The following is a 14,659-nucleotide window of genomic DNA, read 5'->3' on the forward strand; positions in this document are numbered from 1 at the left end:
GGACCCAAGGCCTGGCACCGCCCCCGCCGGCCCTGCAGCCAGCCCCGCGCCGGCTCCGCCCCGCGCTCCGCCCGCCGCAGCGGTGCCCGGGGCGGGGGAGCGGGGGATCCGAGGGCCGGGCCACCCCGCGGCCGCGTGACTGCTGGGCAGTGTCCTCTGACTTTGGCCGGCGTTTGCGCAAGGGAGGGACCCTTAAGATAGCAATCTGGAGGCCCCCCTGTCAGCTGCATGTTAACGCGCCCCAGATAAAGTTGGACTTTAACTGGGGGTGCCCTGCTCCCTGGCAGGGGACAGATGGGGGGAAATTGAGGCCAGCTAAACCTAAATGGACAAGAGAGAATCCTAAACCGTGGTTTCACAATGTGTGGTCTCTGGACCCTACCTGGCAATTGTTAGAAACGCTCCAGGGCCCTGCATCAGAAACTAAGAATGGGGGTTTTGTTAGGGGGAAAGGATGTCCTAAAGCTAATTCCATACAGGCTTTGTGGACTCCACCCCCACCCCAGGCCAAAGCCAAAGACACTGGGAACTCCAAATCCCATCACCACCAAAGGGAAGGTGGCTGGGACCTGAGGGTGGGGTTAAGCAGCCAGGTGGGTATAAAGCCAGACACGTGGGCTTTGGAGGGGTCCCCCATTTTGGCTCTCCGCCAGCTCACAGTGTGCGGCCAGCTCTGAGAGTGACTTTGGGTTTCCAGGTCAGCAGATCGGGTAGGACGCATTAAAGACTTTATTTCCCTATTTTTTCCCTGAGTTGTACATTTTCCTTATTTCCTTTTCCCTTGTAAATAAACCTTTTATTAGTCTTTTGTGTGTGCCTGTAGTGGAGTATTAATAAGTCCCTTGTAAACGCGCTGGTGAGGACCCACAGCCAGGCAACCTGTTCAATATCGGTTCTGCCCTATAACAGCTTGAGGGGGGGTGTTGGCCCAGAAGTCTGTATTTTTTTCTTTTTTTTTTCTTAAAGATTTATTTATGCATACAAGAGCTGGGGTACAGGAGGAGTTGGGGGTGTGTGAGAGGATCCATCAGAGACAGAGTGGGGAACAGAACAAGCAGATTGACTGAAAATACACTGCTGAGGGGAGCAGTGGGCGAGACAGGAAAGGTCTGCCTTGCCATGTGGGTTGCTTCCTGGCCGGCAGGGGATAGAACTCATGCTGCAGAGGCTGTGGATTGCTTCATAGTGTGGTGCTTAACGGCTTGCACCACCAGGGAGGCCCAGAAGTCTGTATTTTTAGACCCTCAAGGTTATCCTGGTGCATGCTAAAGTTTGAGAACTGCCGTTCCAGATCAGTGATAAATTTAGAGTTATGGTTCAGCTGGGGCAAAATCATTCCAGTGCCATCCCTCAAAGTGCCAGAGTTTGCAGAATTTCTGTTTCTATTGGGTTAAGACCAGTAACACCTCTCATGTCTCCATTTTGCCCCTGAACTTTTCAACTTCCCTGTCCGGGGGCATATCTGTCAAATGGGCCTAAAAGAGTGTTGATTCTTTACTTTTGGGGAAAAAAGCTCTCCGGTTAATTGTCCAGCACTGCTGGTTCTCACTAGATCTGGGTTTGAAGTTAAAAATTCTCTCCTGACTGGTTCTGTAACAGGGTGGTCCCCAGGAAAGGGGGAGGTTCCAGGTTCCCTGCCCCACCCAAGGAAGGGTGGAGCTGAGCAGGAAGAGAAGCTGCAGAAGAGACTGAGGAAGGAAGGAGCAGGATGGAGCAAGGAGACCTGGAGGAGGCGCATGGAGCCTAGAGACATGTGAAGAAACTGCGCTTGTCTTTTGGTCGTGGACTGGGTGACACAGATGTGGGTGAGACCCGTGGGGAGGTGACAATGGCAGCTTTTATCTTGATGTTGATTTTGCTCTTTTCCTTCCGGGCTTGTCTGGTAGTTTCTGACCCTTTTCTGTGGGTCCCCACTGGAAGATGCTTTAGACTTGCGGCAGGCTTTGGGGCCTTGTTCTGGGCCAATCCCATATGGATGGACTTTTACCCACGAGGGGACGGGTAACTTTGGGTGCTTCATTTAGAAACTAGACTCTTTGCCTTACCTGTATTGTTTCCTAGTTTTATTAAAGTTCCTTCCCATTAAAGTCTCCTATGTTTTGTGTTGATGCGGCGGATGGCAGAACCCATGTAGAATAGGCAGGTTTGCGGGGTTTGGGCTGCCCCTCTCCCTGCCCTATAACAGTTCCTGACACTGAAAATCTCTTCCTGCCATTGGCAAGCCTCAGCTTTAATGGAACTTGGTTTCAGAGGAAGACACTCTTAGGGAAATCATAAGTAATTTTTTTCCAGCTTTCTTGAGATATAAATAAATACTGTTATAGGACAGGGGGAGGGGCAGCCCAAACCCCACAAACCTGCCTATTCTAAATGGGTTCTGCCATCCGCCGCATCAACACAAAACATAGGAGACTTTAATGGGAAGGAACTTTAATAAAACTAGGAAACAATACAGGTAAGGCAAAGAGTCTAGTTTCTAAATGTAGCACCCAAAGTTACCCGTCCCCTCGTGGGTAAAAGTCCATTCATATGGGATCGGCCCAGAACAAGGCCCCAAAGCCTGCCACAAGTCTAAAGCATCTTTCAGTGGGGGATCCACAGAAAAGGCTCAGAAACAACCAGACAAGCCTGGAAGGAAAAGAGCAAAATCAACATCAAGATAAAGGCTGCCATTGTCACTTCTCCATGGGTCTCACCCACATCTGTGTCACCCAGTCCACGACCAAAAGAAAAGCGCAGTTTCTTCACGTGTCTCTAGGCTCCATGCGCCTCCTCCAGGTCTCCTGGCTCCATCCTGCTTCCTTCCTCAGTCTCTTCTGCAGCTTTTCCTCTCCCTGCTCAGCTCCACCCTCCCTTGGGTGGGGCAGGGAACCTCCCCCTTTCCTGGGGACCACCCTGTTACAATACCACAAAATTCTAGATTAGACTAAACTAGGCCTGTACCTCTGCCTTTTTTGCCTGGCCTGTTCTTGCCTGGCCAGTCTTAGAATTCTATCAGTTTGGGGAGAATTCCCACACCCTTGATATCTGATCATATTCTTCATGCCCCACCTTTGACATCTGAGTCCTCCACCAGCACTTAATAAGAATCCCTTGAATATCCCTTCTTCCAATTTTCCCACCCACACCCCCCTCACTCTGCTGACTGACTAAATCCTTACCATAACAGAACTCATTAAGTCAAGTGTTTGGCTTTGTTTGTTACAATTTTATTTTATTGTACACATTTGCTTAATGGTCATTGAATTTCTAGGCCAGATTCAGCTACCTGAGGAAACTTTATAAATAATTTATATTGTTTAGACCCAAGGAAATGCAATCTGGAACAAATGGGAAATAACAACTTTCTAAAGACGGGCCTAGAAATTCAAATCCAGTAAATGAAGATGTTTCCTTTCTCTGATAGCTGGGCTGAGAAATATCTGGCTGCTAGACCACCATTCACAGACATAGCTAAGATAACAGGGTGCAGACCCAAAACAAGACCAACTAACCCTTCCCTAGTTTTGGTACAGGTTTAAGGATTCAAGTCACCTACATTCACCTGTGCTATTGAACCACAAAGAGCAACATTAATTCCAACACACATTGATCCCTGTTCAAGCAGTTCCCTTTTCGTTTCTGGAAGTTGGCAAGTTTTCTGGTTATAATATTGAAAATTAAGTTTGTCTTGACAGTACTGTTGGTGGGTTTTGGCATTCTTGCATTTTGGGGTTCCTTGGTCTATGGCTATGGCATGAGAAGAATTCACAGCCGTGTCTTTAGCAGAAGCAAAAGATTGTTTACAGACAGAATGAAATTATTCCCAGAAAGAGGTCCGGGTAAACAGAGTCCTGGGAACGACAGTGAGGGAAGCAGGAACTCTTAAATGGGTGCAAGACCTGTTCACTCTGTCCCTACCTGGGGTGCACTGTGCAGGCACTCCTAGGGCTTTGGTATGTTGGTAGCAGTTTCTAAGTCACTGGCCCTTCTATTGTGCTCCTAGGCAGGCTGGAAAGGGGAGAGCATTAGGCCAGAGTTGCCAGGATGTCAATAAGTGCTGTCCTTCCCATAGGAGGAAAGTTGTTTTTTCTCCCAGATACCTGCCAATTTTGAGGGATTCTGACACACACACACACACACACACACAAACACACCCCTTTGGGTGCTGCTTGCTCTCCTTGGCCTTTATGGCCCTGCCTGTTGGTTGGGGCTGGAGAACTGCCTTTCTCTTCTCTGGGCATTAATTGATTTCCCTTGAGCTTTATCAGCTTAAGCAAGTGGGGTCCCCGGTAGAGTTGGTCATTTGATTTTCTTTAGGCTTTGCCCTCCCTACCCTACATGTCTAATTATATCAGCTTCCTGATTTTCCATCTTGATCCTTTATGCTCTCCTCAGTTGGTACCTCTCTGTTAGGTCTAGTGAGACATGGAACTCCATGATAGTGGACATTAACTCAAGCTGAGGTCAATTAAGTCATTTTAAAGTAGAAAGTAGTATTTTCTCCATTGAAGATTCATGGCAAGTTCACCTGTCCACACTCTGCTCTCCTCTCTCCCTATCTGTAAGGAGGAAGCCCATACATACTTACCGCATACATACTTTAGATGCAAAAACTTTTCACCACTGACAAAAACCTTTAGGCCAACAACCCTCTAGGCTAATGATATGGAATCCATCACAAAAAGGTCACATGCATGAGATTATGCGTTTGGAAGATGAGATGATCTAGTGGAAAGAACAGAGAAAGGGTATCTGCCCTTTATGCTGGGTTAAAACTGCTTAAATAGAACCTCCACCTGTTTCTGAAGAAGCAACACCCTGTCCCTGATGCTGATTCCCTTATGCTGAGTCACAGTTGCTCAGTTCTTGCTTGGTACAGTCGCCAGGGATCATGCTCAGCGAAATAAGCCATTCTTTTTATTTCTTAGAGAACTCAAGAACCCAGAATCGGGTGACACCTTCTCTGAGCTTCCTCAGCCATACTCAATTATTTCTTTTGTGTCATTTTCTGTATCTCAATGTTAAAAATAAGTTTAAAAGTTTTGTTTTACTTTTAAAAAGTTAAAAAAAAATCCTAGTGGTATTCCCCAAAACCTTTCATGTGATGTATAAATATAACCAGAATTCAATTTGCTCATTCCTTTCTCCTTTTTCTCTTGACAATTTCTTGAGAGACTGAGAAATAGTCACTGGCTTTCCTTTCTCAGGTGTTTTCGTGTCTAGAAAATGAATTCCCTCTCCTTGTGTTGTGAAGTCCTTCCTGAAGTCTGCAATCCTGGTCCTTTAGTAAAAAAACTAGTAAAAAAAAGTAGTAAAGAGACAGTCCCAATGGAATTGCAATTTCTGCTGTGCCACTTAAGATCTGTGTGACTGTGGGCAAGTTCTTAATCTCTTTGAGTCTTCATGGGTAAACTAGGGATAATAATATGTAATTTTCTGGGTAGTTGGGATGATACCTGTAAGACTTGGGTGTTGGAATTGTTGATGAAATCATAATTAGGCCAGTAGGTTAATTTTATGATTATGATAGGGGGACAATAGCTAAAGATTAAATAGCAGTTTTACATTAATTTATAGATTTTGATAATTACACTGTGATTTTATGAAAGAATGTCCTGTTTTTAGGAAACAAAAGGGGAGTCATCTTTACAACTGACAAATCAGTTTAGAAAAAATGTGTATACATACAGATTGATACAGCAAATGTGGTAAAATGTTGACCTTGGGGGAATCCACCAAGGAATTCTTTGTAATGCTTTTTAAGTTTTTTGAAAGTCTAAAATATTTGCACATCATACATCTGACAAGCAGCTAATATCTAAGCTCTACAAAGAACCCACACAACTAAAAAAAAAAAAATTAATGGGCAGAACAGCTAAATAGATAATTTTCCAAATAAAATTTACAGATGGCACATGAAAAAAAATGCTCATCATACTTATTATCAGGGAAACTCAATCAAAACCACAATGAGATACTATCTCATGCCTGTGAGAATGGCCTATTGCAAAACAAACCAGAAACAGTAAGTATAAGCAAGAATGTGGAGAAAATGTAACACCTACATAGTTGGTGAGAAAGTAGCCTATGGAAACCATTATGGAGGATTCTCAGATATTAAAAATAGATCTAGGGCCTCCCTGGTGGTGCAAGGGATTAAGTGTCAGCACTGTGAAGCTATCTGCAGCTGCTGCAGCATGAGTTCAATCCCTGGCCAGGGAGGTACTCACATAGCACAGCAGACCTCCCTTGTCTCACCTGCTGCTCTCCCCAGCAGTGTATTTCAGTTGATCCTCCTGTTCTGCTCCCCACTCTATTTCTGGTGAATCCTCTCACATACACCCGCCCCCACCTCTGTCCTACACCCCAGCTCTTTTGTGCTTAAGTAAATAAATCTTCAAAAAAATAAAGAAAAATAGATCTACCATGATGAATCAGGCCTGGGGCCTATAGACCCCTGGAGGCTCTCTCTTTCCTTGTCCTGGCAAGGAAAGAATTCAACAGAGACCAGATTTAGGCAGAACAGCAAGAGATTTATTGACTGTTAAGAGGAAGGACAGGAAAGATCTCTTAGTGGAATGGGTTTCTGCTGAGGGGTAGGAAAGCAGGAGTTTATTGGGGCATACTGGGCAAGGAGTAAGGGAGTTCAACCATTAGATGTCTCCGTGTTGTGTCTCTTACTGATTGGTTGAGGCCCATGGGGTCTCCTAGGTTACTGAGGCCCACTGAGTTTCCCACATTACCTGGCTGGTTCAGGCAACCAACTTTTGGTCTGTTGCTTTAGCATTGTGCTATTGTGTTGGTGTTCTGAACATTACATCTTTAATTGGGTCGGGGTGTTCAAACCCATGCAGTTTGGTAAATGGGTTTGAGATACCTGGACTTGCAGGGGGCGCCCTCCTGTTTCCCACTGATTGTTCTGATTGATAAACGGGCTTGGGGCACCCTGTTCCTGACCACCTGTACCTGTTTCCTAACTTTCTCAATTCAATGTGAGGCTTCGATTTCACTCCTACTAAATATCAGAAAATGCAAAACACTAGTTCAAAGGGAAATATGCGTTCCTAAGTTCATTAAAGCACTGTTTACTATAGCAAAATTATAGAAGCAACCTAAGGCCCCAGGGCAGATGAATGGATTAGGAAGATGTGTACATGTACACGGTGGAATACTACTCATATATATGTATAAAAATGAACTGCCACTTCTGACATGTAGAGGATCATGTCAGTGAAATAAGTCAGAAAGAGAAAGACAAATACCAGATGGTTTCAATCATATGTGAAATATCGAAAAACAAAACAAAACAAAAAGACAAGCAAGATCAAACCAAAATCTTAAAATTCTGTCTGTAGAATTGAGGCTACCAGAGTGAGCAAGTGGGAGGTGGGGAGAAGTGAGGAGGGATCCAAAGGATTATGGTCAAAGACTCGGGGTGTTTGGTGGTGGGTGTGGTGCGTTGACATCATCTGAAGAGGTGTGATCCTATACCTCTGAAATTATATATTGTATGTCACCCAATGTTACTGCAAAAAAAAAAAAAAAAAAAAAAAAAAAAGACAATATTTTCCAAAGTCTGGATTATTACAAAATGAAGTTAAAATTGTTTTGGGGCCTCCCTGGTAGCAAAGGCAGTTGAGCACAGCGCTGTGAAGCTGTCCGCAGCCTCTGCAGTGCCCGTTCAATCCCTGCTGGCCGTGGAGATACCCACATGGTGGGGCAGACCTCTCCTGTCTCTCCTGCTGCTCCCCTTAGCAGTGCATTTCGGTCCATCTGCTGTTCTGTTCTCCACTCTGTCTTGGGTGAATCCTCTCACCCTCCCGCACATCTGGCCTGTACCCTGGTCTTGTATAAAAATAAATAAATCTTAAAAAAAGTAAAATTGTTTTAATCCTTAGCATGTGGCAGATTCAGCTTTTTCAACTTTCTTTCCCAGCCTATTGACCCAAGGTGATAATATGCACAGACATTCTTCACCGAATTCAGGCAGACAGGGTTTAGCATAGGAGTTGTCCAACTAAGGCCACCAGGCCAAATTCGCTCTACTCCCCTGCCTGTTTTTGTATGGCCTGCCAGTTACGAATTGCTTTTACATTTTTAAATAGTTGGGGAAAAAAATCAAAAGCAGGATAACATCTTGTGATATTTGAAAGTGGTATGAAATCCAAATGTCAGTGTCCATAAATACCGCCAGGACATAAAACTCCCAGTGCTGTACTTCCACACTGCAATGGCAGAGTCAGCCCCGGAACAGACTCCGTGGCCCCCAGATCCTAAAATACCTTCTATCCGGCCCTTCACAGTAAAGACTTGCCCAGAGATTTGAGTTTGTTTCTGAGATTTTAGCACAGCAGTTCCTCAAACAAGGTCCTTTCATTCAATAGTGGATGATACACCTTATCCAAGGATCTGATTTCATTATAGGTCGTTTCACTTAAAATAAGTTTTCAAGAACTCAGCGAGAAGTTTAAAAGAGGATATTACTGTGTGTCACAATCCAAGTTGCATGTTGTTATCTACTTTTCACAGAAGAGAAAACTGAGATACAGTGGACAGAAGCCAATTGCCAGTAGCCATGGTGCCAGGACCCCATGCTCTGCCCCTCGGCCTCATTGCCTGGGGCTAGAGCCTGAGTTATTTTTACAAGTCCTGTCCAAAGTCCCATATATCGGGTGCAGAGATGTAAGACCTCCTACTCCAAGTTGTGGGCGTTATGAAATGACCACGAGGAGGCTGTGGCCTGGAGGGACTCATTTCTGGTGAGAGATGCCACATGCACAGCTAAATATGGTGTATGCTTTAATACAGGCCAGTGTGGCTCAAAGCGTGGTCCAGGGGCCAGTGGCATGAGATAAATACAGAAATTCAGAGTAGGTATTTAGAAATTTGTAGCAATTTGAGAAGTTGTTGAATCTAATAATGGCAGATGTGATTGTGAAATTTGAATGTTTATTTTTGTTTCCTTTTTTCTAGAAATTTAGTGTATCAGGATTTTTACAAGATGGGTCCTTGATAGATGGAAAAGAACACTGATAACCAAAGAAACAACACTAACCTTTAACCAAAGGTATTTTGAGAAGCACAGAAGCACTTTTCATTAACAATGAAGGAGAGAGATGTCCACCCAGTAATGCAGTTGAGAATTTTGTTTTTCTGTCCTAACAGGATTCTGCACACAGGTCCAGACTCAACCTCAACTCCACTAATGGACCTGTTTTCCCTTATGGTTCTAACAGAGCTTCCCTATTTACAGTAGTAAATTTCAATTCTGACCTGGATCTCAGTGCAAACATTTAGCTAACTTTATGTTTCTAATATTTATTATTTTTGTGTAGAAGATCTGGGGTACAGGCTAGAAGTGCGGGTTGGGGTGGGGAGAGAGGATTCATCAGAGACAGAGTGGGGAGTAGAGCAGGTGGATCTACTGAAATACACTGCTGAGGGGAGCAGCGGGAGAGACAGGAGAGGTCTGCTGTCCCCTGTGGGTTAGCTGCCTGGCGGGGAATCAAATTTAGACTGTGGAAATGATAGTGCTGATACTTAATCCCTAGGCCACCAGGGAGGCCCATGTTTCTAATATTTAAAGAATTCCATTCAAATGATTATAATTTGGAATAGGTTTTAGAAGTACTAAATGATAGATATTAAAAACGAGAAACAAACAAGGCATCCAGTAAAAAGACTTGACAACTAAATGCTAGGTTGGACCAGGAAAAAAAAACATTGCTTCAAAAAGACATTGGGACAACTAGCAAAAGTTGATCATGTAGATTATGGATTAGAAAACAATATTGTGTTGATAATAAATTTCCTGATTTTGACAATGATTATGTGCTTAGGAAATACACCCTGAAATATTTAGGGGTAAACAGGCAAAATGTCTGAGACTCACCCTCAAATAATAATAATAATAATAATAATAATAATAATAATAATAATAATTATATATTCACATGTATATAACTATGTGTTAAATATAGTATACACATCTATTACATTCATATGATGAGATTGCAAATTATGGAGAAATAGGGCAAAATGTTAACAATTGATTAATTAAATAAAAAGCATACTTTTCCTTATTCTTTTCTTTTTTTTAATTTTTAAACTTTTTTTTTAAAGATTTATTTATTTATGTGTACAAGAGCTGGGGCACAGGCCAGAGATGCAGGGGGTGAGAGGATTCCCCAAAGACAGAGTGGGGAACAGAACAGGCAGACAGACTGAAACACACTGCTGAGGGGAGCAGTAGGCATATCAGGAGAGGTCTGCTGTGCCATGTGGGTTGCTCCCTGGCCTGGGATCCAACTCGTCCTGCTGTGGCTGTGGACAGCTTCATAGGTTGCGTCTTAACCCCTTGTGCCACCAGGGAGACCCCTTTTCCTTATTCTTATCTCAGTCCTCTCATAGTCATTTCATTGCCCCACAACTTGGAGCAGGAGGTCTTACATCCCTGCACACTCTAATAAGGGCATTTGACAGGAACTAATAAAACAAAACATGATCCTGTAAAACAAATCAGTTTCCAAAGTCAGGCAATGTGTCTGTAGAGGCACAGTATCGGGTCCTGGCTCTTTAAAAGTCATTAAAAAATTAAAAATGGAAAAACTGAAGTCCTCAGTGTAAAAACATGCAGCAATTCTTTATCCTTCTCACATGTCTTAAAGTTTTCTGACACAGAGGTTCTGAGACCTGTGTTGTGGGATTAAGTTGTGCAACCAACGGATGGGTATGGTTATGAAACAATAAAAATATAAAATTGTGAAATAATTGGCCAATAGTTTCCTCACAGTTCCAATAAAAGTTAGCTGTGAATCAGGAACTGGATCCTGCCATATGACAGTCAGGAGCTAAGGGTGTCCTTGTCCCCATATCTCGAAATTCCTTTGAGGAGTTATAGATATCTAAAAACATAAAATGCCCCAAGTGAGGCCTGCCATAGGAAAAAAAAATGATGACTTTGTTTTACATACTTTCTGCTATCGCCTTCCTATCTCCCTTCAGTCTATCAAGAGCAGCTGCTTCCCCCGGACTATCAGCTGCATCTTTGCAGAGTTTTTTTCTCCCCCTTCATGTCTGATCTAGGCCTATGATTCCTTCCTCACCCCCCTCACCCCACCCTGTGCAGCCCACCCTCTTGGTCTCCAAAGCAGTAGTGACTGATGTCTTCTCTCAAGGATCACAGCCCTTTTCTAGCTCAGCTGCAGTTTCTAAGATATGGCCGGAAGTGCTATTTGATCTAACTGGCTACAGTGGCCCCCCAGTGTCTTAAAGTTTACATAACTGTCATAGTCAATTATGTAATTAGAGGAATTTAAATAATTCAGGTTTCCAGTTTCTCTTCAGCCGATCAGAGGGTGTGACCACAGCAGGCACGTGCCCCTGGAGTAACAGTAAACTGGAGGTGGCCATGGAGACATTTGCTTAGGCTTCTGGTCTCTTTGGTTGGCAACAGTTTCCATTTGGTCCACTTTTGACATGACCTGCAGGTCTCAAGACAGATTGAAACTGGCAATTTCTGGGCCGATTTAAATTTGATGGCAGGGCCTCCCTGGTGGCACAGGCAGTTGAGCGCAGCGCTGTGAAACTGTCTGCAGCCTCTGCAGTGCCGGTTCGATCCCCGCCAGCCTCAGAGCAAACCACATGGCACAGCAGACCTCTCCTGTCTTGCTCGCTGTTTCCCTCGGCAGTGTATTTCATTAGTCTGCCTGTTCTGTTCCCCGCTCTGTCTCTGGTGAATCCTCTCACCCTCCCGTGCATCTGGCCTGTACCCTGGTTCTTGTATAAATAAAATAAATCTTTAAAAAAAAATAAATTTGATGGCAACCTGTGTGCTTGCTGTACTAAACACATCTATGTAACACCTCGGATTCACTCATCTCCTGTTTCCCAAAGCTTAGGCTGCCCTTCAGCTGCCCTTGGTGCACACCTGCCACCCAAAACCAATCATCTGGACTCACTGGAATCACACACTTCTTTTTTTTAAAATATTTTATTTTATATAATACTTACATCATTTTTCATCTTTGTACAATGTATGCATTTTCATTTTGGTTATATTCCCCATGCAATTGCACCGCCCCCCTCCCAATCACACACTTCTTTCCAAGTGTCTGGCAAAGAGGCTGGACAGTGCAATCCAGAAGGCAGGGGGGTTCACTCCCCCCCCCCTCCACCCTGGAGAAATGTAGTGCAATGAGATAGGGGAGGAAAAGAAGCAGTGAGTGTCCTTTCCTTCCTGGCTCAGATGAACTGTCTCCAGGGGTGGTTACTCTGTGTATCCTGCCTGAGACTTTCCACATGGTCTGGTGGCTGCACCTGCAGAGAAATTGGTCTCTGTCTTCAGGGATATGGGGAAGCAGTGGCCAGCAGGGTAGCAGGTTGTTTTGACTTGCTTTTCATCTCTCTTTGCTTCACTTGTCTCCCTCTTACTGTCATGGATCATGTCTCTCAAGTGTTAGCAATTACTTCTTGCCTTGGTTCTGTTTTCTCCGGAGCACCAGATCAACAAGATGAAATGGCCCTGCAGCTCACCATTTCCTATACTTATTTTAGGCTTTCTCCAACTTAGAGGGCCCCCCCCACATTTTTTTTTATTTATTTATTGAAGTAACACTGGTTTTTTTTTTTTAAGATTTATTTTTTATTTATACAAGTGCTAGGGTACAGTCCAGATGTGCGGGAGGGTGCGAGGATTCACCAGAGACAGAGTGGGGAGCAGAACAGGCAGATTGATGAAACACACTGCTGAGGGGAGCAGTGGGCAAGACAGGAGAGGTCTGCCCCGCCATGTGGGATTCTCGCCAGCTGGCCGGGATCGAACCTGCACTGCAGAGGCTGTGGACAGCTTCACAGCGCAGCACTCAACCACCTGCACCACCAGAGAGGCCCAGTAACACTGGTTTACAGTGAGCTCAGAGGCTCACACCTCTTCAGATGCATGTGACCACACATTGCCCAGCACTAAGGCGCCCTTGGCCCCCTACCATCAACTTGGAATTTGGGAAATGTCCTCTTAGACTTTGCTCCCAGGACTACAGATCACAACTCAATCCCAGCTCAACACCCGGTGCAATGCCTCTTTCTTAGTGAATGATCACTGAAGGAAATGTCTGATGTAAGACATTTATCTTTCCCTGTACTCTGGCTCCTGTTGTAACATGCTTTAACCAGGCCCTTGTCTTTCTTATGGAGATCACTTGTTGGGCCGAGGGGGCTGGAAGTGTGGGGTGGGGTAGGGGTAGGGGTGGGGGTGGGTCTCCTATACTGATTTTTTTTGACTAACAGCCCCTTCACTTTCTTCCCCAACTGAATCTTCATGTGTTGCTCTCTCTGGCAGGAAACTTTTCTTTTTTGCCTCCAGTCTCCTTCTATTTCATCTTTTCAGACCCTCTACTGGAGCCAAGCATGGCCTCTTACAAATAGTGTTTTGCGACTCACCCTCAGACTAGATTACTGCATAGATTGAATGTTTGTGCTCCCCTGCTCCCTATTCATAGGCTGAAGTCTAATCCCCAATGTGATGGTATTTGGAGGTGCAGGTCTTTGGGGGAGATTAGGTTATGAGTTCAGGGTCCTTATAAATGGAATTAGTGTCCTTATAACAGAAGTGTCAGAGCCTTCTTGCCCTCTCTGCCATGTGAGGACACAGTGAGGAGGTGGCCATCTAAGACCCAGACACCAAATCTGCCAGGGTCTCAATCTTGGACTTCCTAGCCTCCAGAACTGAGAAATAAACTTCTTTGTTTATCAGTCACCCAGTCTATGGCACTTCTATTAAAGCAGCTTGAATGAATTAAGATAGTTACCCTCTTCGGAGGCCACATGGTAGCCTGTCCACATCTCTATTGCAGCTCTAATGGTAGTAATAGGAAGTGTTCTCAAGACTTAATTTCCTGAGGCAAGAACTGATATCTTTTCTCAATACAGTGCCTGGCACACAATCAGAGCTCAATATAAGATTATATCTATGTGTGTATATATATATATGCATATATATATAATACATATATATATAAAAGATTTATTTATTTATGCATATAAGAACCAGGGTACAGGCCAGAGGGAGTGGGGAGAGGATTCACCAGAGACAGTGGGGAGCAGAGCAGGCAGATCTACTGAAATACACTGCTGAGGGGAGCAACGGGCGAGATAGGAGAGGTCTGCTGCGCCATGTGGGTAGCTCCCTGGCAGGGAATCGAACTTGTGTTTCAGTGGCTGCGGTTAGTTTCATAGTGCCGCATCTTAACCCCTGTGCCACCAGGGAGGCCCCAGTATAGGATTATACATTAACAACAAACAAGGATGCCTTATCTCCTCTATTCAATGGGAAGTTCCTTGGAGTCAAGAATGTATGATCCAGCTTGCATTGCAGTGCTAAGGACAAGAACTGGGTGTTGATGGAATGAATAACTTCACAATAGAAAAGAGAACGTTAAAGTCACACTGACTCCTTTACTCTCAGACATACTCAGAGACATAACTCTAATAAGATGAAAAGCCCCATCAGCAGGGGTCAGCCATATTAGACATATTAATTTCACTTCCTTTTTACAAAACTGTGTTGAGTTATACAGCTTTTTTTTTTTAAGATTTATTTATTTTTATACAAGAGCTGGGGTACAGGCCAGATGCACAGGAGGGCGAGAGGATTCACCAGAGACGGAGTGGGGGACAG

Source organism: Talpa occidentalis, unplaced genomic scaffold (genome assembly GCF_014898055.3).
Source record: "Talpa occidentalis isolate TD23 unplaced genomic scaffold, MPIMG_talOcc4v2.1 talOcc4.10, whole genome shotgun sequence".
Lineage (NCBI taxonomy): Eukaryota > Metazoa > Chordata > Mammalia > Eulipotyphla > Talpidae > Talpa > Talpa occidentalis.